The sequence below is a fragment of the Geotrypetes seraphini genome, chromosome 2 (assembly GCF_902459505.1).
Source record: "Geotrypetes seraphini chromosome 2, aGeoSer1.1, whole genome shotgun sequence".
NCBI classification, from domain to species: domain Eukaryota; kingdom Metazoa; phylum Chordata; class Amphibia; order Gymnophiona; family Dermophiidae; genus Geotrypetes; species Geotrypetes seraphini.
Window position 1 is genome coordinate 128,206,249 of NC_047085.1, and position 23,562 is coordinate 128,229,810.

At 43.8% G+C, this 23,562-nt stretch overlaps 1 long non-coding RNA gene across 1 annotated transcript in view; it reads left to right on the top strand.

Annotated features, from left to right (window-relative positions):
* Nucleotides 1–14,879: 14,879 nt before the first annotated feature.
* Nucleotides 14,880–23,562, top strand: part of LOC117354244 — a 42,391-nt gene continuing 33,708 nt past the window's right edge. The window contains exon 1 of the long non-coding RNA XR_004538151.1: nt 14,880–15,004. This is a non-coding gene — a long non-coding RNA (uncharacterized LOC117354244). The remainder of the gene's footprint in view (nt 15,005–23,562) is intronic.

A 23,562-nucleotide genomic window follows, 5' to 3' on the forward strand; every position in this document is an offset into this window, starting at 1 on the left:
TGGCACCCATCTTCTTCTCTCCGCTCCCCCCATAGTCTGGCATCTGTCTTCTTCCCTGCCAGCGTCTTCTCCCTACTCTCTCTTCCCCATTTCCTTTCAGCGTCCTTCTCCCCTCATCTTCCCCATGTCCTGTCAGCGTCCTTCTCCCCCCTCTGTCTTCCCCATGTCCTTTCAGCGTCCTTCTCCCTCTCTGTCTTCCCCATGGCCTTTCAGCGTCCTTCTCCACCCCACCCCCCATCTTCCCCATGTCCTTTCAGCGTCCTTCTCCACCCCTTTGTCTTCCCCATGTGCTTTCAGCATCCTTCTCCCCCCTCTGTCTTCCACAAGTGCTTTCAGAGTCCTTCCCCCCCGCCCTTCCCATGGCCTTTCAGCGTCCTTCTCCACCCCTTTGTATTCCCCATGTGCTTTCAGCGTCCTTCTCCCTCCTCTGTCTTCAAGTGCTTTCAGAGTCCTTCCCCCCCCTCCCGTCTTCCCCATGGTCTTTCAGCGTCCTTCTCCCCCCTCCTTCTCTACCGCCCCGGGTGCAGCACAGCCGGCCAGGTCCCCTTACTTTTGTGGCACTTACCCGACCGACCGACAACAGCCCCGGTCCGACAAACCTCCCTGCCCTTAACCGCGAATCTAAATTACCTTATTACAGCTGCTGTAAGAAGATAATTTAGATTCGCGGCTACAGGGCAGGGAGGATTGTCGGACCGGGGCTGTTGTCGGTCGGTTGGGGAAGTGCCACAAAAGTAAGGGGACCTGGCCGGCTGTGCTGCAACCGGGGCGGGGTGTGGCGGGGCGGGGCGGACCGCCCCCTCCCTTGGTAGCCACTCGAACCACGAGGCTACTCTCCTCCTTACCTGCACTGCCTGCAGCACAGAGCCAAACGAAAGTCTTCCCGACGTCAGCGCGGGATCCCCGCGACCCTAGGGGGCGTCCCCACGGGATCCCCGCGACCCTAGGGGCGTCCCCACGGGATCCCCGTGACCCGAAGGGGGAACCCGCGGGATGCCCGCGGGTCCCGCGGGATTCCCGTCGTCCCCGTTCCCGTGCAGCTCTCTAGTTTGTGCAGGAGAGAAGATTGGCATTGGTGTGAAGAGACTAAGACAGCTGGGATAAGAGTCTTTTTGAGGCTAGTGTATACCTAGGCTATCCTGGATCAGGTTACTGGGATCAGTCTCCTCATATCTCCCTGTACTAGAGAGAGATCCAATATGAAATTGTACCCTGTCAGAGAGTGCCTGCACTTCTGGTCAGCTGTATGTGAGCTGACCTGCATCCTGCCCAGGACTGATACCAGCCGAGGGTTAAAAGCTGTCTTGACACCCTGCAGATAGAAGAAGGCGGATTCACTGTCTAGGAAAGAAAGCATCACGTTGGAGACGTTCCTCTTTATCATTGGTGAGCAGACCTGCCTTCATATATGCTTTAGCTGGGTTAGATAGACAGATTCACGGACATTCTTCCGTGCTCTGGGGAGTTCATGTGGCTTGCTGCTTAGTTCAGTGATAAATTGTTAGCTCTGTTCTTTGTTCTTTGTTCTTAGTAACCTAGTTTTCTTTGCATAATCTATATCAGTATCACTTTGTGCATAGTTGTTCAGTGTTATTGTGTTTCTTTATGAATTTTACCCATGCATGCATATAACTAAGCTGTACGTTCCCTGTATGTTTATTAAAATCTTTTTGTACCGCCTATAAAGTAAAAAGGATCAAAGCAGTTTACATCACAACTTAATTATATTTAAGAAAGGAGCTCCATTAGAAAATAGGAAAGGAAAGAAATTAACATTTCTAAAACATATTCACTAAAACTGTTCTATGAAATAAATAAATCCAACATGAATCAATACAAATTAATGCAGATTGCGGTCCCCATTCCATTATTCAATTTGAGAGAGCCATTTGAAAAAAAAATGTGCTTTTAAGTTGTCTCTTAAAATTCTGAAATGATTCTTCCTTCCTTAACTCTACTGGTAAATTGTTCCACAATATTAGAACCAAGTAGAAAAATGCACCATTTCTGGTAGAGGCAAGGTGAGCCTTTGAGATATGGGGAACAGCTACTCTATTGTCATTTAAAGATCTCAACGAGCGACTAGGTATGTAAAATAACACTAGATTAGAAAGATATAATGGTTGCAACTCAAATAATGCCCTATGTGCCAGCATCAGGATTTTAAATTTAATTCTAAATTCCATTATATAGCACTGACAAAAACTCCTACAACTCTAATAATAAAAAATAAAAAACAAAAGATGCAAGATGTCACAAATTATCAACCAGTAGCTTCAATACCATTGTCTACTTTGATAATGGAAAGTTGGGTTGCAATGAAACTGACAATATTTGGATAAATTTGATTTATTGCATCCAATAACTAGTGAGATAATTAAATTTGCTGATGACACAAAATTGTTCAAAGTTGTTAAATCATAAGAGGATTGTGAAAAATTGCAAGCGGACCTTGTGAAATTGAGAGACTGAGCATTAAAATGGCAGATGGCGTTTAATGTGAGCAAGTGCAAAGTGATGCATATGGGAAAGAGGAACCTGAACTATAGCTGCGTGATGAAGGGTTCCACATTAGGAGTCACTGTCCAGAAAAAGAATCTAGGTGTCATTGTTTAGGATACATTGAAACCATCAGCTTAATGTGCCGTGGTGGCTAAGAAAGCAAATAAAATGTTAGGAATTATCAGGAAAGGAATGGAAAACAAAGATGAAACTTTTAAAAAATGCCCTTTTATCGCTCTACGGTACAGTGCACCTTGAATATTGTGTGTAATTTTGGTCGCCGTATCTCATGAAAGATATAGCGGAATTAGAAAAGGTACAAAGAAGGGCAATGATAATGATAAAAGGGATGGGACGACTTCCTTATAAGGAAAGGCTAAAGCAGCTAGGGCTCTTCAGCTTGGGTGATATGATAGAGGTCTATAAAATACGTGAGTCTTGTTTACTCTCCCCCCAAATATTAGGACTAGGGGGCATGCGATGAAGCTATTAAGTAGTAGATTTAAAAGAAACTAGAGAAAATATTTCTTCATATAACATATAATTAAACTTTGCAATTTATTGCCAGAGAATGTGCTGAAATCAGTTAGTTTAGCAGGGTTTAAAAAGGTTTGGAAAATTTCCTAAAAGAGATGTCCATTGGTCATTATTGAGACGGCTTGGGAAAATCCACTGCTTATTCCTAGAATAAGCAGCGTAAAATCTGTTTTACTACTTGGGATCTAGTTAGGTACTTGGGACCTGGGTTGGCCACTGTTGGAAACAGGATACTGGGCTTGATGGACCTTCGGTCTGTCCCATTATGACAATTCTTATCTTAATTCAATCAGGGTTCATTCGGAGGGGGTCGAAGATCCCGATTGGCTCAACATGGTGATTTTTAGCCAATTGGGGCCTTCGGCCCCTCCCACTGAATCTGGTGTGAGGGTAGTGATTTTGGGATTTCATCTCCTCCGACCTACCAGAGTTATCTGGCCCTGGCCTGCATCCAAGCACTGAGTGACTGTAAGACTGTGCATGTCTGTGAATGTTATGTGTAACTTTTGGCTGCAGGTGTCACCAACCCTGATGAGCTGATCGGAGCCTGCGGAGTGACCATGTGGCGGGGCAGCAACGCATATCAGTACATTGTAGAACAGTGAGACGGCAATATCAGTGCAACTAAATTGAGATACTGGTCTTGATGGACCTTCAGTCTGTCCCAGTATGGCAATTCTTATGTTAAATTATTACTTTCTCCCCAAAATACATAAAGATTTAAGGAACCCGCCTGGACGACCCATGGCATCAATGAAGAATTCAGGATTAGATCCGTTGTCTAAGTTTTTAGACATTTTCTTGCAGAAGGAAGTTACCAATATAAGATCACCTGTAAAGGATACCACTCATATGCTGCAAATGCTATCTGAAGTTCAAAGTTACTGCATTGTACACGATGATTTCTGTGGACCAAGCTTTGTTGCTATTACAGGAGATATTCAACAAGCAATCAGCATGCCCCCGAATATCAGCTACATTTTTGATGGAGATGGCAATGCTAGTATTAATGAAAAGCTATTTTTGGTTTGATAATCATTTCTATCAGCAGCTCCTTGGCATTGCCATGGAGGCATCCTTGGCACCCTCATTGGCCACATTATATATGGCAGCTCTTGAGGAGGATGTGCACTAAAAAAGTGTCCTCCAATTCATTGATTTGGAGGACACTTTTTTAGTGCACATCATTCTGATCTGGACAATTCCATTCTGTTTTGTTGTATTTATATCTGTGGTTTTGTTTTCCCCTGGTTTGTTCTTTCTAGCTCTTGAGGAGGAACATATTAATAAAGCTGAGGCATTCCAGCATGTTATCATTTGGAAGAGATTCTTTGATAACATATTTTTCATTTGGTCTTCCTCTTTGGATGAATTAAAGATCTTTGTGGACTGGCTAAACCAAATTGATATGAGCATCAAATTCACAGCGACAATCCAATCCAAATAAATAGTGTTTTTGGATATAAAGATCATGAAGCACCATCATTTGTTGTTGACAACTATCGAAAACCCACAGATAAGAACATTCTGTTACGTTTCCATCCAATGGGTTTAAAAACGACATTCCCTATAAGCCAATTCTTTCACCTTAGAAGAATCTGCTACTCTCTGGATGAATTTTGGATTAGGCTAAGGACATGAAAAAATGCTCCCTTCAGCGGGGTTATCCTAGAGAGGTTGTGCAGAGGGCATATCTAAGGGCTGAATATGCCCAGTGGAAATTATTGTTACAATATGATCACCATGATTGGGATTCCATGGAAGTGGTAACATTCATTCAGAAATACTCCGCCCATGCCCATAAAATTAACCAAATAATTTTAAGGCATTGGCATATAGTGAAGTTGGCAAACCCCATAGTAAGAGATAGCCTTATATACTCCTATAAGAGAGGCAAAAATATAGGGGAAATTATCAATCATACTATCTTGAGGGATATAGCTTTGATAACCCAAGGGTGTCATTCCACTTGTGGTCAATGCCAGTGGTGCCAGTTTACATTACCTGGTGAAACATGGGTGCAGCCAAGCACTGGTAAAATCTGTCAATCTGGATATATAACAGATTGTAATTCAACGCATGTAATCTATTTGATCCAGTGGCCATGCCCCAAGTTATACATAGGTCACACTACTCGCTCTATTAAAGTTAGATTAACAGAGCACAAATCCCGGGTTCATACACAGAATGAAGTATCTCCGCTGGTGCGCCATTGGAAATTATGCCATCACACCTTAAAAGATCTTAAATGGAGAATCTTGGATATGGTTACTGTTGGGTGGGAGGGAGGAAATATAGAACAGACTCTCAATATCAGAGAACTTGGATGTTCGATTTAAATTCCATGGTCCCGCATGGGCTGAATGAAACATCAGATTGGATGGCTCAGGTAGATTTTAATTAGTCTTAAATTTCAAAACCTCTTTAAAATTAAAAAGCTTACAGGCTCTTTCCCTACTATACTGATTGGGATTTTTCTAGGTATTCATTGGTGTATGAGTCAGCTGTGACCCGCCCCTTTTGGGGCTGACGTCATTGGGATTCCCTTTTTCAGAGCGTTGGTTTGAACGCCACGGCCATTTTAGATTGCCAGCGACAGTGCAAGTGAAGTAGCTAAAATGATTTAAGGTAAGGGCTACCTTTGTGGAGGCTTTTTTCTCTCTTTAAATTTACAAGATGAGTAAAATGTGAGTTGATTTTCTACTTTTTTGTTTGTTTTGCAGTTTCCCCCATCCTTGAAAAAGTAATGCAAAATGTGTCGGCAAAGGGACAAACCGCACACAAGCTAAGTTATAATATTCACTAAACTTATTTAAAAAAGCTATATTTATAAAACATTTTAAAAAATATTAGAAATGCCAAGCTAGGACTAATGAGGATCTCTACCACCATGAGTTATACTACTCGGGTGGAAATCTGAAAATCCCTCAAATACTTGAGCACTTGTGTATATTCATGTGGTGAACTACTTCGCTAACTGAGGAGGTATTTAGTATTATGGTAAATTATTACTGAGACATAATTAACAGTGCTGTCCTTAGAACCGTAAACCAAAAAGATCCTGACTCATACTTGGTAAAGCTTTCTATCTCACTCCTGCTGTAGGAAGGATAACTGAATTTACCTGTGGGTTGCCTGGGAAAGTCCTTTGGCTCCCTTTGTGTTGCAGGTATCTCTTTTCCCTCTTGGACTCCAAGCCGAAGTTTCACAGCTGGCTCCTGGACATGAAGAAGGGATGCCTTAGTTCCACTGTGTCTCTGGGTTCGTTATGAAAGGCTGTCGGCACAGAACCTGGGATGCACACAGCTCTTCTCTGGAAATATCTTCATTCAAATTTAGATTCCACCCAGTACTGGTTCTTAGTATAGCACATAGTTTTAGTTCTGTTCCTTATGGGCACTGAGGGCATTAGCTACTCAGTGATACTCAGAGAGACTACATGTTAGCTGGTGAAACAGCAGTCACCAGAGAGAAGTATTTCTGTCTCTCACCCTGGTAGTGTCATTGCAATGTATCTTAGTTTCTGTCTTACATCTCTTATGCCCAATTGCCTTCTCAATGTATGCCATTGAATGAACAAACCATTAGTACTCGAAGCTGACACTTTAAAAATCATCTTGAGCCAATTCTATATAATTCAGTCCCGTTTGTATCCCCGGAAGAAGCCGATACAAGTCTGGCATAATGGGCAGTATCGGGAGTGGACTGTTGTGAAACTTTAAGATAAGTCTGATGGCTCTTTATTTCCTCTGTCAGCTATTCTCAGTCTATGTGCATTTGATTACATTCCAGAACAACTTCATTCACTAGACACAAACAAAACGGTTCAATGAATGCACAGTAGTGTTTGAAGTTAATTAAGTTGAAAAATATTTAAAAAAAAACCAAAACATATAAATTAAAAAATACATTAAAAATTATTGACACCCAAAATAGGGTGTTTTGAAAATATGAGAGGTTTTTTACAGGACCAGTGATTGGAATCTGGAATTGATAAGTCTCAGACTTAAATCTTTTAATATTTCATCAGTTTCTGAGCAGGATTCTGAGTTCCTTTTTCCTCTCATATAAACCAAACACCTTTAATTTGTTACTAGAAGCCATAATTTCACTTTAGCTTGTAAAAAGTTTGATTATTACCACAAGACATTAAGTTAAGCCCACCCAAAACACACCTCCCAATACTTCCTCTGGAACTCTGGATGCACAGTGGACAAAATGCCTCATTAGATGACTAAAAAATGGCTTCGAAAATTGGCACTTGGACATCCTGATCTTTAGGATGTCCAAGCGCCGACTTATGACGGTTTTTGGATGTTTTAATTTTTTGATTATGAGCCCCACAGTGTTTAAAAAATGTGTAGTATCCCTTGGATATGAAGAAATTTGTTCAACCATTGGAAGTAAAAAGCTGTTCACATATTTGCATACCCGCTCCAAAACAGACCCTCTAGAGGAGACAATGGGATGTCCCAGGGGATTGTTCAAATCCTTATGTATTTTAGGTAGGAGATAAATTCAGAGTCTTGGCAAATTTGTAATTTTAGAATTTAAATTCAGTATTACTCAAAACAGCTGTTTTGGCAGATATTCTCATATAATCCTACTTCTTATGGGCTCCTTTTACGAAGCCGCGTTAGTGGCTTTATCGCACGTGACTTTTTATCATGCGCTAACCCTCGCACTAGCCCAAAAACTATTGCCTGCTCAAGAGGAGGTGGCAGCAGCTAGCGCGGCCGGCAGTTTAGTGCGCGCTATTACACGCGTTAAACCGCTAACTCGGCTTCGTAAAAGGAGCCCTATATGTTTTAACATTAGACAGCTGATGAATTGCTTCAGCTATATAAGCATACTTATCTAACAGGATAATCGGCCATTATCGGCTTGATATTTTTATTTATTTTATTTAAAAAAATGTATATATCGTCTAAAACTAAATGGTTTACATGGTTTACATACAGTGTTAAACACGCGCTAAACGCTAACGCATGCATGTTATCCTATGGATACGTTAGCATTTAGCGCGTGTGTTGATTGAGCGTGCGCATTTATTTAGCGCACACTAATCGCACACTAAAACGCTTAGCGCACCTTTGTAAAATAGGGCCTAAGTGACTATAATTTTTCTGGCTTTGTTTTTGAGTAACTTGGATATTAAATTAAGAACCTAATTTGAAAATGAGCCACTTAATCAAAACTAGTTTCATTGGTTAATTTTTAGTTTTTATACTGCCTTTATACAACACAATGGGATCCAGTGGAAGGAGGGGCGGTCTACCCTGGGTGCAGCCCATAAGGGGGTGCTCTGATGACTCCGCCGAGGGCCGACACCGGCATCAAGAAATTCTTCCTGGCAGCATTTGCTGCTCTTGACAGCATCAGGCCTTCCTATCTGCTGGATCCTGCCTTCGCGGAAACAGAAAGTAGGCGGGACCCAGCAGGGAGGAAGGCCTGATACTGGCAAGAGCAGTGAATTGTGAATGTTGTACTGCTGACTGGAGGGGTACAAAGAAAGAGAGGGAGGGAGGGGAGGGGTAGAGAAATGCTAAACCCGATTGGGGAGAAGGAAGGAGGGAGAAAGAAGACTAGGGAAGGGAGAGGAGACAAAAGAGAGATGCCAGAGCATGGGGATGGAAAAGAGGAAGAGAAATGAAGGAAGGAATGAAAGGAGATGCCAGGCCTGGAGGAGTAATAGATGCCAGGGCATGGAGGGAGGGAAAGGAAAGAGAGGAGATAACAGAGCATGGAGGGGAAGGATGGGAAGGAGAGGAGAGAGACCCTAGGGCATGGGGGAAGGGAAGCAGATGCCAGACTTTGGGATGAGTTGGGGTGGGAAGGAAAGGAGAAGAGAGAGATGCCAGAGCATAGGGAATGGAGTAGAGACAGAGAAAAATGGAAGGGACAGAGAAAGAGGGCAGGCGCTGGATTGAATGGAGAGTGATGAGGAAAGCAGAAATCAGAGATGACAAAAGTATTAAAAAGATTATTTTTTTTGTTGCTTTAGAATAAAGTAGTATTGTTACTGTATTGATAAACATTTCTAAATAGAAAATGGAAATAAGGTAATCTTTTTATTGGACTAATTTTAGTATATTTTATACTAACTTTTGGAGACCAAAATCCCCTTCCTCAAGCAGTGACATACCAAGGGAGGGAGGGGGGGAGCAGATGGTCTGCCCCGAGTGTAGCTCCTAGGGGGTGCTCCTCTGATTCTTTTTTATATTGGGGGGGGGGGTGTTAAACAATGATCGGCCCCAGGTATGCCACTGATGGGATCAAAGTGCTTTATAATCTCCTAGAAAATACAATACAATAAAAATATCTAATTGAAAAAATTCCTAATATACACTGTCTCACCCTTCAATCTTACTGGAAGACAAGACTCCCCTAATATGTTATTAAAAAATAAATAAATAACAATCGTGACAAAGGCTAACAAAGGTGGCATGAATGTGACACATCTTAGGAGACAGACATGAGCTGTGATAAGGAAAGGGAAGAGGTAAGACCTACCTAGGGTGGGAAGGAGAGCTGGGATTGCAGAGGGGAAGAGTAGGATTGGAGGGGTGTTGAATGATGAGTTCATCGGGAAGAAGGATGAAGAGCAGGGAATAAAAGGTGAAATGGACAAGAGAGGGTGGGCGGATGTGGAATTAACATTTGCTGTAATGCTTTGGGCCCTTTACAGTTTTCAATTATAAATGTGTAAACATTATTGTTATAAATGCTATAAAGTCTGCTTGCAGTTATGCTTTTTTTTGTTGTTACAGCTGATTTGATGTCCCAGTCTGAAATCTTAAAAAGCAGATAATTTGTACTGTACCCAAGATAACAGAATCATACTGCTTTAGCAGTAATTTCAAGAACTGAAAGAATAATTTAAAAAATATGAATCTTCTGTGTGCTATGCAACTTCAGACATATTTAATGATGTGTGAAATGAAATGTAGAAGCATTTACACATGGTATACCTGATGAAGCCAGCTTATTTGTTCACATTAATTTTTTCTAACACAGAGTAGCTGGCAATGACTTTGAACCTGTGGGTATGAGGACCTTAAAGGCTTTCTGCCCTTTAGCCTCTTATATAAAGGCAAGTTCGTTGAATTTCACGACTGAAATCTGTTTACTCTGTTCCATGGTTAAAAATGCTGGGATTTACCTTTGGAATATATATGGCCCCAAGCACACATTGATGTGCATTAGCAGACGGTGATAATTATTAAGGACTTGATCCTAAAAACTGTATGCTCCATTTACACCATATTTCATTTATTTCAGGAAATAGAAGTCTAAGCTGCAAAATTTGGGAAATAAGTAATTTCATAGAAGCCCCTTTGTATGTCTTACTTCTCCTGCACAATGCATGAAACTTAAACATTTGGACAAATTTCAGAAGGACAGATCTATTAACAATGATTAGCCAGGCAGGTGTAGGGGCTGTAAACATTTGCATCTGCTAGTGGGCAGTGGGAAAGGGATCTTCCCATTTGGATTTTCTGAGTGCTACCATGTGAATGTTCTCTTTAGTCTCCAGACATAATCTGTGAGCAATTTACTTTCTTTTGGCATTTCCATCAAATTCTAATATGTATGGGCAGAAATCAAACATGCGCTTTACCCCTACCTTCTATGTTTCACTCCTTCCCTTTCCCCACTCTTTTGTTTTTATTGTAACCAACCCATTCTTCTCTTTTCCTTGTTTCCAATTTTGATAATTTTGTCTATATATCTTCCCTCTCCTTTTTTATTTTTTATAAATATTATTTTATATTGTAAATAGCTGAGATTTTATCCTCGGTTTTATATTTGTTGTATATCAAATAAATTGAACTTGAACTTGATCTGGATTCACCACTGTCAGAAATAGGACACTTAACTTGATGGACCATTGGCTTGATCTAGTATGACTTCTGATATTCTTAGGTCAGTCATTTCCAATTTAGTTCTATTGGGCTTTCAGGATATCTACAATGACTATTCATGAGTTAGATTTGCATGCAATTTTATTTCTTGCATATTCATTGTGGATATTCTGAAAGCTCAATGGGACTAGGTGTGCCTCCTGGATTGGGTTGGGAATGGCTGTCTTAGGTCTTAAGCAATGAAGATCACTGAAGTGTGCAGAAAGGTCTGTACCAATGTCATTGATATACTTTATAATTACTGTGCTTAGCTGAATAGGCTGATAGGACCCTGAAACCGTCGGCACAATGTGCGGCAGCGGCAAAGAAAGCAAATAGAATGTTAGGCAAGATAAAGAAAGGAATCACAAGTAGATCGGAGAAAGTTATAATGTCGCTTTATAGGGTAATGGTCAGACCACAATTGGAATACTGTGTCCAACATTGGTCTCCCAACCTATAGAAAAATATAAAACTGCTGGAGATGGTGCAGAGACGAGCAACGAAGCTAATAAAAGGTATGGAGAACTTGGAATACGAGGAACGACTTAAGAGACTGGGATTGTTCTCCCTTGAGAAAAGGAGACAGCGAGGGGATATGATCGAGACTTTCAAAATACTGGAAGGAATCGACAAAATAGAGCAGGAAAAAAAATTATTTACAATGTCCAATGTGACATGGACAAGAGGACATGGACTGAAGCTAAGGGGGGACAAGTCCAGGACAAATATCAGGAAGTTCTGGTTCACGCAACGAGTGGTGGACACCTGGAATGCTCTCCCAGAGGAGGTTATTGCGGAATTCACCGTTCTAGGATTTAAAAGCAAATTAGAAGCACATCTCCTTATGAGAGGCATAGAGGGATATAGGTGACTAAAATTACACCAGGTGTACACCTGGCTGGGCCTCCGCGTGTGCGGATCGCCGGACTTGATGGACCAAAGGTCTAATCCGGAGATGGCAGTTCTTATGTTCTTAATAATTGAATGCATTTCTTTCACCAAGTCTACTTGAGTACCTTCACATGGGGACCTTGCTGTATAAAAACCTAGATACTAAATCCCAACAAGGTAGAAGCTATTGCTGGAGAGTGAAAGATTACATGTCACCCAGGATTAAAAAAAAGGGCTCATTAGAGATATATATACAGTATTCCTCCGAAATTCACAGGGTTCAGTTCTAGAAACCCCTGCAAATTTCGACAGTAATACAGAGAAATCCACTTTGAGGTTACTTCAATGGTTAAAAATCAGGAGAGGGTAGATGGGGTTCCGACAGGTGCAAAATCGCTCGAGGCAGGAGCGCCGAGGCAGGAGAGGGCAGTTGGGGCATCAGCGGGTGCAAAATCACTTGTGGTATGCTCCGACCGCCTCGTCCTGTTACTAAAGTCAGGATACACCAATTAGGAGCTGCTTTGACACGTAGCTCCTGATTGGTGTAGCCTGAATTTAGTACAGGAAGAGGTGGTCGTAGAATACCGCAAATTAGTAAGTCCGCGAACCGCGAATTCGCAGGGGAACACTGTGCAGGGCAACTATTTTCAGTTTTATGATTTATTTGACCCTTTTACTTTATTTTCAGGGATTTTTTTTTTCAATTTGTTTCACATATTCATTTCAATAACATTTTTTAATACATACACAGAAATTAACCCCCCCTCCTTTTACAAAACCGAGGATGTAGTTTTTAGCATAGGCCAGCACCCTGAATGTTCTGTGCTGCTCCCAATGCTCATAGGAACTCTATGGGCTCCTTTTACTAAGGTGCACTAGCGTTTTTAGTGCACGCACGAAATTACCGCGCTCTACATCGCACGGTATGCTTTTAAAATAGTGCCAGCTCAATGCTGGCATTAAGGTCTAGTGCGCACGGCAATTCAGCGCCCGCTACTCCACGCGTTAAGGCCCTTACACACCTTAGTAAAAGGAGCCCTATGAGTGTCGGGAGCATTGTAGAGCAGCCCGCTGGCCTGCGCTAAAAAATGCATCTATAGTTTCATAAAAGGGGTGGGGGTAAATAAACAAGCATTAATATTAGGTTAGCTTGTCTATTTGTAAGTGCTTTTATGTGAGGGTGTGAGATGGCTGAGGAGCAGGGCAGATATTAAGTTGTACTTATATATATGTATATAATGTTTTTTTAAAAAGAATTGTGAATGTTGATTGGAAACTGCCTAGGTAGTTTAATTTTGTAATAATAAATCTATGTTGCATTCACTATAAATATTTTTTTAAATTTATATTTATAGAATATTTGTATCTTACAATAAAAATAAAATAATATCATATTATCACTAAGATTTATCCTTTGGTCTCTTTATATTTCTATTTCATACATATCATTCTAACACTATGGACTCCTTTTACAAAGCTGTGGTAGAGGTTTTTACTGTGGGCTGGCGAGGTAAATGCTTCGACGCTCATGGAATTCTTATGAGCGTCGGAGCATTTACCATCATGAGAGGCACATCCTGTAAGCAGTCAGGTGACGCCAACACCTCTCCTCCTTGGGTATCTCGTGGATGAGGCATTATAACATTCTTAGTCTTGTTAACCATCCCTTTTTTAATAATTCCTAGCATCCTGTTTGCTTTTTTTGCTGCCACAGCATATTAGGCGGACACGTCTATTTGAAATGTAGACCAGCATTTTGCTGGCCTACATTTCAGGCACCTAATACAACCCTAGGGAGATTCCTAGAGCCACCTAAGCTCACCTAAGGCCACTTCCGCGTGAAACCATGTCTAGCCTTGGGCGAGCTTATGCAGCCCTACATGCCTCCCTAGGCTCATGAAAATGCCTACAATGTAGGCTGCCTCCCTCAGGGTGGTTTAAAGAAAAAATAAATCTGCGTGTATCTCGATTGGCTGGTTAGATAGCAGTAGGTCGCCTACCACCGCCTACAATCAGGATGCCGTTTGTAGAATTTGCCCCTAAAAGCTCATAGATGTAAATTTAGTGTGTGCTAGTTCCCTTAATGTGCGTTAAGCCGTAATGCTGCATGATGAATTCCCCCCCTACGTGAATGAATCCTGCAGTTTTTTACTGTGTAGTGCTACCTAGTGGTGGAAAGGCACAGCAATACCTGTTGCTTTGTGACAATTGCACCTTTGTCGTTAACCATATCCATGCTTTGAAATCTTTTGACAGTGTCATCTAATGAATAGCAATATTGCCACATTTGATTTTATTATTCTTTGAATACCACTTTGTTGAAATTGACTTCTTTCTTTCCTTCAGGTCAGAGAGACACCCAGAGGAAACACAGATGTAGAGGGTTTGGAAAGAATTGCAAACGCCATTCTTCTTCCCACTTGTTTTATAAGGGTATCTTCTCGTATTTACAGTTGCTAAGCAAAATCAATATTTGACTATACAGTATGTATGCATCCTCTTAAGATTTTTGCAGTTCAGTATTACTGGTAAAAACCCAGACATGCTCTGGGTGAAGTGCTGTTCAAAATGTTTAAGACCCATTATGCAGGTTAGGGCTCTTCTTGGAGAAGATTAAATGCTTAGATAGCAATATACAAAAAAGTGCCCTAAACAGGGCTAGCATTTTGCTAAGGAATTTTGTCTGTTGCCTTGGGAACTACTGTAAATAGTAACAATCCAGCCAGTGTAGACAGGAGATCTCGTGCTCTTGAGAAAGACTGTATAGAGGGCTAAATTTGGGCGACTTTCTTTCCTGTCTGAAATATTTTAGATCCTTCACTCCCTGAGGTTAATGAGGGTGTGCAGGTTTTTATGCTTTTCTGAGTTTTGTTTTATAGTGAGAAAGACAGCCTCGCCTCTTGAAGTGAGTGAATTTCTTTGGGGAGGAGTTTCAGAGTGCAGGAGCAATGACATGCCAACGGAGGTGTACCCAAGCATTCTCAGCTCCATGGCAACCTATGACATCATCTAGATAGCCTGGAAGGAACCTCTGCATTTCTATGAAAAGTTGGTATGTTGTATCACACTTTATTATTATTATTATTGTTTTTGTTTATGTAGCTTTTTGAAGTGGTGCTGAGATCGTGGGAGTACTGATACCCAGCACTGTGGAAACTTGTGTGGAGGTGAGTTCCCTGGTTACTTTCTTTTGGCAGTATTCAAATCTAGGCTAAAAGCCCTCATTTTGAGGGCTGCTTTTAACTCCTAACTCTTGTAAAGTATCAATGTCTGTTTTATCATTCTCTCTGTGAGAAATTTCCTAACCCCTATTTGTCCCATTTATCTGTTTTGATTAGATTGTAAGCTCTATTGAGCAGGGATCTTATTTTACATGTTTAATGTACAGTGCTGCTTATCTTTGGCAGACCTATAGAAATGATATTTCTTAGATCTCATGGATTTTCAAGACAACCTTAAAACAAGGAGTTCTGTTTTTTGCTGCCTATCCCTGTTGTTTATTTGCGGAGCTCTTCACACTGATGCCCTGATGTCTTTGGTCCTTCTCTGCTGGATTCCACCCCCTATGTTTCACCATTCATTTCCTGTGTGAGTAGGACTGGTAGAGAAGGACTGAAGATGTCAGTGTGGGGACTCCCTGCAGAATGACAGCCAGAGGGAAAGTAAAAACAGAGGCTGTTGCTGCTGGAGAGTTGTGAAAGGTAGGGGTAGTAGAGGAAGCAACTGCACAGGGTGAGGAGGGGGAGTTAGAGAGGCATAAATTAGGAAAAGGGGCAGTGGAAGGAGAGAGATGATGAAGACAATGGGTGAAAGGGAGGCGACACATTCTGGAGATCAAAGGTGCAGGAGAAAAAGGAGAAAGATGCTGTAAATTAAGTGTGTGCTGAATGAAGGATAGACATGCTTTAAGACACAGGACTAGATTCACTAGATCCATGTCCAATCCGTGGCTGGCCGACCAATTCACGACGGGAGAATATTTAAATGGGGGCAATTGGAGGAACGCCCCCCCCCCCCCCACCGACCACAAGGATCTCTACTGAGCAATCCCAACGCATGCGCAGACCATTTCTTTGCCTGTCGATGGTCTGCGCATGCTCTCTCCGCGCAAGGAAGACACTTTTGCAGGCAGGCAGGGGGGGGGAGGCAATCAGCAAGAACATGTGAATCCTACTAGGTCTTAACCCGCCCCGACTCTCCTGCTCTCTGCCGTCTTCCCTGAAGTGCGAGCTGTAGTGCAGCCCCACTTTAAACCCACGGGCTCGCACTGCAAGGAAGGTGGTAGAGATCCAGAGTCAGGGCAGCAGAGATCAGTCTGGATGACAGAGAGCAGGGGGAAGTGGAGATTCATCGATTCAGAGCCTAACTTGATTGAATAGCACAACTGATTGAAGTATGTTTTTTAAATTAAAATAATTTCATATGATTGGCAGCATTTGTCTTTGATGTCAGCAATAGAGAGGGAGTGTGACTGTATGATTGGTACAGGAATCAGCGTCGTACAAAAATGACGGCACCATTTTTAGTGTTCAGTGCTTTTTATTCATAGATTGTGTGCTGAGTTTAGCAATGGCATTTTGGAACCGAGCAGGGCATGATCGGGACAGAGAGCAGGGCTGGAAGATCAGGGCAGAGAGCAGGGATGGAAGATCGGGGCAAAGTGCAGGGCAGCAATGGAGCAGGAGAGTCGGCAGGGACGTCTGCGACTGGTCCCCAGCAGTTGCTTCTTCTGTTTATCAGCCAGCCCAGTCGGTGTCCCAGATTTGTTTAGTGAATCATGTCCCTGTCTACTTTGCATGCCGTTTGCCCTCATTTGCATGCATGGATTGGAATTGGATCGGCACAAAGGTTAGTGAATTGGGTCGGAGGAAAATTGGGTCACAAAGGGGCCGCAAACCGATCAGTACACAATCGGTTTGCTTAGTGAATCTAGCACACAGTCTGTTGAATCAGTGCAGGAGGTTGTTAAGCTGTACACTTCTCCCTCAGTCTTCGCGGGGGTTGGGTGCAGAGCAGGACCGTGAAGTATGAAAAATCGCAAATAAGTTTTCAGCCGGCTCTGACCCACCCCTGCCTCATTCTGGACCTTCCCGCCTCCTTCCTGACATCCCTGCCCTTACCTGGTGGTCTAGTAGGCTTTCGGGGCAGGAGCGATCTTCCTATGCTTCTGCCCCATGCAGATCACTCATAGCAAATGGCAGCCATTTTCTATGAGTGATCTGCATGGGGCAGGAGCGTAGGAAGATCGCTCCTGCCCCGAAATCCCACTAGACCACCAGGTAAGGTCTGGGATGCGGGGAAGGTCCGGAATTAGCTTTTAAAAAAAATAAAAATAAAAAATCACGAATAACCGAATCCGTGGATACTGAAACCATGGATTTGGAGGGAGAAGTGTATATTGAAATGTTTAAAAATTTCTTTTCAAAAATGTCTTCTCAGAGTTGGGTGGTGTTTAGTTTAGATATAGTTTGACTTTTATCTGTTTAAAATCATAGGACTGAGGTTTATGTTGATATTGCCTGGCTTTTAAGATCATTCACGGCATCCTTCCTCCCTTAATCCCACTATCTTATAACTCCTCGAGTCCTGACTCTACCAGACCCGCCCAAAGGTATAAATTATCCTTCCCCTTTCTACATGGTATTCGCAGGCAAACTGGGAAAATCCCTTCTCTTCAGAATCACAAGTCTTTGGAACGACCTTACTACCCTGCTGCGGAACCTGGGCTCCCTCCAATTATTCCGCAAGCAACTGAAAACCTGGCTTTTCACTAAAATGAAATGTAATTCTATCCCCCCTTACTCTTCTCTTCTATATATAAGTTCATGTAAACCTTTTTTTTCTTCTCTTCCTATATTTTAAGTTCTTGTAAACCGTGCCGAGCTCCACAACATCCGTGGAGATGAAGCGGTATATAAACTTAAGGTTTAATTTAGTTTAGTTTAGTATTGCTTTAATTATGAATGTGCTGTTGAAACCCGCATAGATTCCAGATATGCGGAACATAAATGTTTGAATAAATAAAATATATGCAGGGGTCTAACCCCCACACTCAGTCCCTTCCCCCCTCCTAAACTTTGCTGTTGTCTGCCATAGTGAATAACAAAAATAGTCTGTGGCCCTTTAAGAAAATAATCAGAGCCAGAGAGAGCAGTGAGGTAGCAGACTGCAAAGAGCTGACAGTTAAGGAGCATAATAGTTTAGGTGAGTCCAGATGTAGCAGGACTTGTGGGACTTCAACGCACCAAGTACCTCTGGAGCCACGATGTTGCTAGGATGGTGATTAGAGAATGACACGGTGAAAAAATTGGTCCCCGTCACCGCCCCGTCCCCGTCTCACCATCCTCTGCACCGCCCCGTCACCGCCATTCCCTTCACCGCCCCGTCACCGCCACTGCCACCCCATTCACCGCCCCGTCACCGCCACTGCAACCCCATTCACCGCCCCGTCACCGTCACCGCTGCATACATAAAAGCCTCAAACGGGTACGATTTTATATACTTTTCTTTATTTACGTATAAAGGAAACATTCTTTAAAACTTTAAAACTTAGTTAAATATTAGTTAATAACTATACAAAAACAAAACACGCAGAGAAAAAATTAATTAATATAAATTCTCAAAACTGACACATTTTGATCACTAAATTTAAAATAGTTATTTTTCATACAGTTTTTCAATCACTAATCTTCCACCACCCCTGGGGCTAGCAATGCAAAAACAAACACGACATGTACTTTAAATGCTTACAATGTTAGCCTACATGGTAAGTAGATGCGGCCGCTGTACCTAATCGCGGCAAAGATCTCCCTGCCGTGATTAGCATAGTGACCGCGGCTACGGCTGCAAGTCTCCCCTCCCCCCAGCGATCACGGCAGGAGGGCACCCGCCCCTACCCTGCCCAACCCACAGGATCCTAGGGCCTGATTGGTCTAGGCACCTAAAGCCACTCCCGCTATAGGAGGGGCCTTAGGTGCTTGGGCCAATCAGGCCCTAGGATCCTGTGGGTTAGGCAGGGGAGGGGAGGGGCGGGCCCGCCTCATTTGGACGGAGGCAGGCCTGCTGGCCAGACGAGCGAGGAGCTGTCCGGTCCAACTTGGAAAGTAAGACTAAGGGTGGTGTTTCGGGATGGCGGGGTTTGTTGGGGGAGGGTCCGGCAGGAGGGGTTGGGCACCCTCCTATTGGCGATATAGGGGGCCGTTGGGGGTGCCGGCAGGAGGGGTTGGGCACCCTCCTACCAGTGATCATAGGGGGGCTGTTGGGGAGCTGGCAGGAGGGGTTGGATATCCTCCTGCTGCGATCGTCGGGGGGCTGTTGGGGTAGGCAGGAGGGGATGGGTACCCTCCTGCCGCGATCGTTGGGGAGGGCTGGTTCTGTCGGCATGAAGGGCTGAGCACCTTCCTGCCGGCGATCGTCGGGGGGGGGGGCGGGTTCTATTGGCAGGAAGGGTTGATCTGACAAATGAGGAGCACGGTGAAACACAGGTAAATAGCGGTTCCTAGAAGGGGGTACATTGGCCTGCGGGGACAAATCTTTTCACCGTTTTTGCGGGCGGTGAAAACTTTTGTCCCCGTGTCTGCGGCGATTTGGCTTTGGAGTCTCCATAACCCACAGCCAAACCGCAGCCACGCCGCAGCTCCCTGCGGGGATCGCTCCCCGTGTCATTCTCTAATGGTGATCTAAATTGTACCTGTGGGTTTTTATATTTTTGAATGAGAAATGTGTATAGGCTACAAACTCACACATTCACCCAGGAAATAGGATGTGATAAATATCTTTAATATGATGCCAGTAACAAAATGATCAGCTCACACAGCTTCTGGACTGGTTTCAAATGGACAGTCTCTAACCTCCCTTGCACAGGAAGGAGGCAACGAAGAGTCTGGCCTGCAGAGATTGTGACTAGGTCTCCATGGTGCACAGAATTGGAATATCTGGGAAAGAGTCCATTGAGCAGGGACAAACTTGAGACTAGTATCAATATGTAAAACCTTAACACATCTTAGCAGTGGCGTACCTAGGGTATGTGGCACCCGGGGCCCATAATTTTTTGACACCCCCCCCCCATGTAAAAAAATATTTTTTGTAATAACCATGAAACTGAATAAATAGTCATAATAGAAACAGGCAGTGAAAATTTTCTTTTATTGAACCTCATATATGTAACCATTATTCCAAACATACCATAACATAACATAAATTATGTCTGAATTGTCATGACATCAGAAGTACATATGGAGTAGTTGCAGGTGATGCTTGGGACAGTTCTGATTGTGTTAGTTCGGTTTTATGTGTTTTTTGAATAGAAGGGTTTTTATTTCTTTTTTGAAGGTTTTGTAGTTTGTGGTCAAGGTCAATAGGTTGTAGAGTTGGGGATCGAGTGTTGCAGCTCGAATGGCTAGGAGGTTGTCGAACTGTTTTTTTATTTTGACGTTTTTGGTTGGAGGGTGTGTGAATGGTGCGTGAGTTCTCCTATGTCTGGTTGAGGTGGATTGAGTTATTTAGCTGAAGAAATTAGTTAACCCCTCATCCCACACACATTAATTCTCTTCCATTTTTGTTCCCATTATAAAAAACACTGATAAGTTCTCAGAAAAAAAATACATTAAAATAAGAAGTGAAAACAAAGGCCCCTACAGATGAGAACATAACATAAGAATAGCCTAACTGGGTCAGACCAATGGTCCATCATGCCCAGTAACCCATTCTCATGGAAGCCAATCCAGGTCACTAGTACCTGGTCAAAACCCAAAGAGTAGCAACATTCCATGCTACCGATCCAGGGCAAGCAGATGTTTCCCCCATGTCTTAATAACAGACTATGGACTTTTCCTCCAGGAATTTGTCCAAACATTTCTTAAAACCAGCTACGCTATCTGCTTTTACCATAACTTCTGGCCACTTCATTTTTAAGCTGAGATTTTTCCTTCCAAACAGAGACTTTGCTAGATGTCAAATACAGCACAAGGTAACTTCACACGGACTTAGCTGTGCAGGAAATGTGAATCTCCTCATACACCCACCATATAGTGCAAAAATGTGCAAAGGTCTGTTTTTTTATTTCGATCACTACATAGACTAATGCCACACAAGCAGCGCTGTTACAAACATATTCTGTAGGTCAGTGCTAAGGATAACAAAGTTTCCTTCCTTGGACCAGAAGGAGATATTGATAAACCACTGGAAGAGATCCCAAAACAACACCCAAAGACCCACTCAGTGTGTGAACCAGTTGAGTGGAGTGGACTAACTGGGGGGTGGAAATGGGCCCGGAGTTTGCTCAGCAGAATTTCCCAGATCACCTCTTCCTCTCAACATATTAACATGCTGCCGCCACCACCACTAGGAACACCTCACCGGGTAGGCCAGTAATGCTATAAACTTTATAAAACACAGTATTATATTTTCTTATAAAGCACATATTTTAACTGAACTCTCTGACATCCTCAGCCTTTCCATTCACAAAAATAGAAGGAAGAAAAGTTCCCATTTCCTGCTGTCTCATGTCCCCGGCCTATACAATATTTTTCTTCTGCAGAGTGCAGACCCTTCAAAAATCTGACCAAATCCTCATTTCACTTGCATTATAAAGTACTGAGGATGCCATCTCTCCCCAATCCCAGGTCCTAAAGTCTAAGACAGTAGCGCAAACTAGTGCTGTCAGATTCAGGAAAAAAAATTTTGATTCAATTCAGCCTATTGAATTGGTTTATCGATTCGATTTTCCTGCCCAATTGGGTGTTTTTTTCAAACATCCTGGTGGGTTTATTTTATAGCTTTTTCACCCCCCTTTGGCTTCTCCTAACCACACTGGCGCTGTGGTGTAAATAAAATAAAGAAACAAAAAGGACTTTTCCTCTCTCTGTTAAATCCTAGCTCACATTTGTGGTCTAACACCAGCTCTGGCAGGATACAAATTTCAAATCTGACATATTGTAATCACAAAACAGAAAATAAAATTAGTTTTCTACCTTTTTGTTGTCTGGTTATTTTTTAGATCTTGTTGGTCCAAGGCTCTGGTTGTCTTCTGATAACTTGCTTGCCAGGGTCTCCTTCTTTCTCCGTGCTAACCATCCATCTGCTATCTCTGTCCTCCCCTTCCTTTTCCCTTCCCTCCCCCGGATGTCTGGCATCTTTCCTTTTTTTGTCTCCCTCCACAGATCCACCTTTTCTTAACTACCCTTTCATCCAGCAGCTCTCCCTCCTTCCCCACCACCCCAGGGTCCACAATCTCTCCCTTTCTTTTCCCAAATACCCTCCTAACCAGTATCTCTATCCCCCCCTCCACACCATCCCTTGTGTCCAACTTCTCTCCCTTTCTGTTCCTTCCCTCCCTAAAACCCATGTCCATCATCTCTCGCTCTCTCCTCTATTTTCAGACCCATTATTTCTTCCCACCCAAAGTCCAACATATACACGTCTCTATGAACCCCTCCCCCTTCCCTCCGTGTACTTCTACACCAGGGCCCCCCCTCCCCTGAAGGCCTGTCCCACCCTTAAAGGTCTGCCTCCCACCCCTGAAGGCCTGTCCCCCCCTTGAAGGCCTGCCTGCCTGCTCCCCTTGAAGGCCTACCCCCCTGAAGGCTTGTCCCCCCCTTGAAGGCCTGCACCCCCCCTGAAGGCCTGCACCCCCCTCGAAGGCCTGCCCCCCCTTAAAGGCCTGCCTGCCTGCTCCCCTTGAAGGCCTGCTCCCCCTGAAGGCCTGTCCCCCCCTTGAAGGCCTGCACCCCCCCGAAGGCCTACACCCCCCTCGAAGGCCTGCCCCCCCTTGAAGGCCTGCACCCCCCCCTGAAGGCCTACACCCCCCTCGAAGGCCTGTCCCCCCCTTGAAGGCCTGCCTGCCTGTTCCCCCCTTGAAGGCAAGTGTCCTCCCTGGAAGGCCTGCACCCCCCCGACGGCCTGCACCCCCCCCGACGGCCTGTCACCCCCCCAAAGGCCTGCCTGTCCCCCTTGAAGGCCTGTCCCCCCCAAAGGCCTGCATCCCCCGAAGGCTTGCCTGCCTTTTCTCCATGAAGGCCTATCCCCCCCCCACAAGGTCTGCCTGCCCCCCCCCCCCCACTACCTCGAAGGACCGCTCGGCCCCACCACCACCACCACGAAGCACTGCTTATTCCCCCAGCCTCCCCGCTTCATTTCCCTGGGGAAACAGCCTGCAGCAAGATCACACGATTCCAGCGATCTTTGCTTGCTTCGGCTGTTTCCTCCACCGCGGTCCCGCCCCTCCTCTGATGTCAGAGGAGGGGCGGGCCCGTGGCGGAGGAAATAGCCGAAGCAGGCAAAGATCGCTGGCATAGCGATCTTGCTGCAGGCTGTTTCCAGACACGACACCCGGCGCAGGGGGGGGGAACCGGACCGGACCGGACCAGACCAGGAGCACCCCCTCAGGGCTTGGCACCCGGGGCGGACCGCCCCCCACGCCCCCCCCCTTGGTACGCCACTGCATCTTAGGCAATTGGCAACTGAATTCAATGATTTAAAAAAACTGCAGAAGCTGCTTTGGATTTAAATGAATTACTGTTAAATAATGCTATATTTGTCTTGTCTGCCTTTGATGTGGCAACAAGAGTTTTGTCTGCTGATCAGATTCCTACCATCTGCAATATCCTTCTATCATATACCTAGTTGCTCAAGCATTATTATTGCAACAGATTCGCCCATCGTTGTTGGCATCAAGGAGCATTTCCAACATTTAATAGACACATTTTCCTGTTCATCCATTGTACAG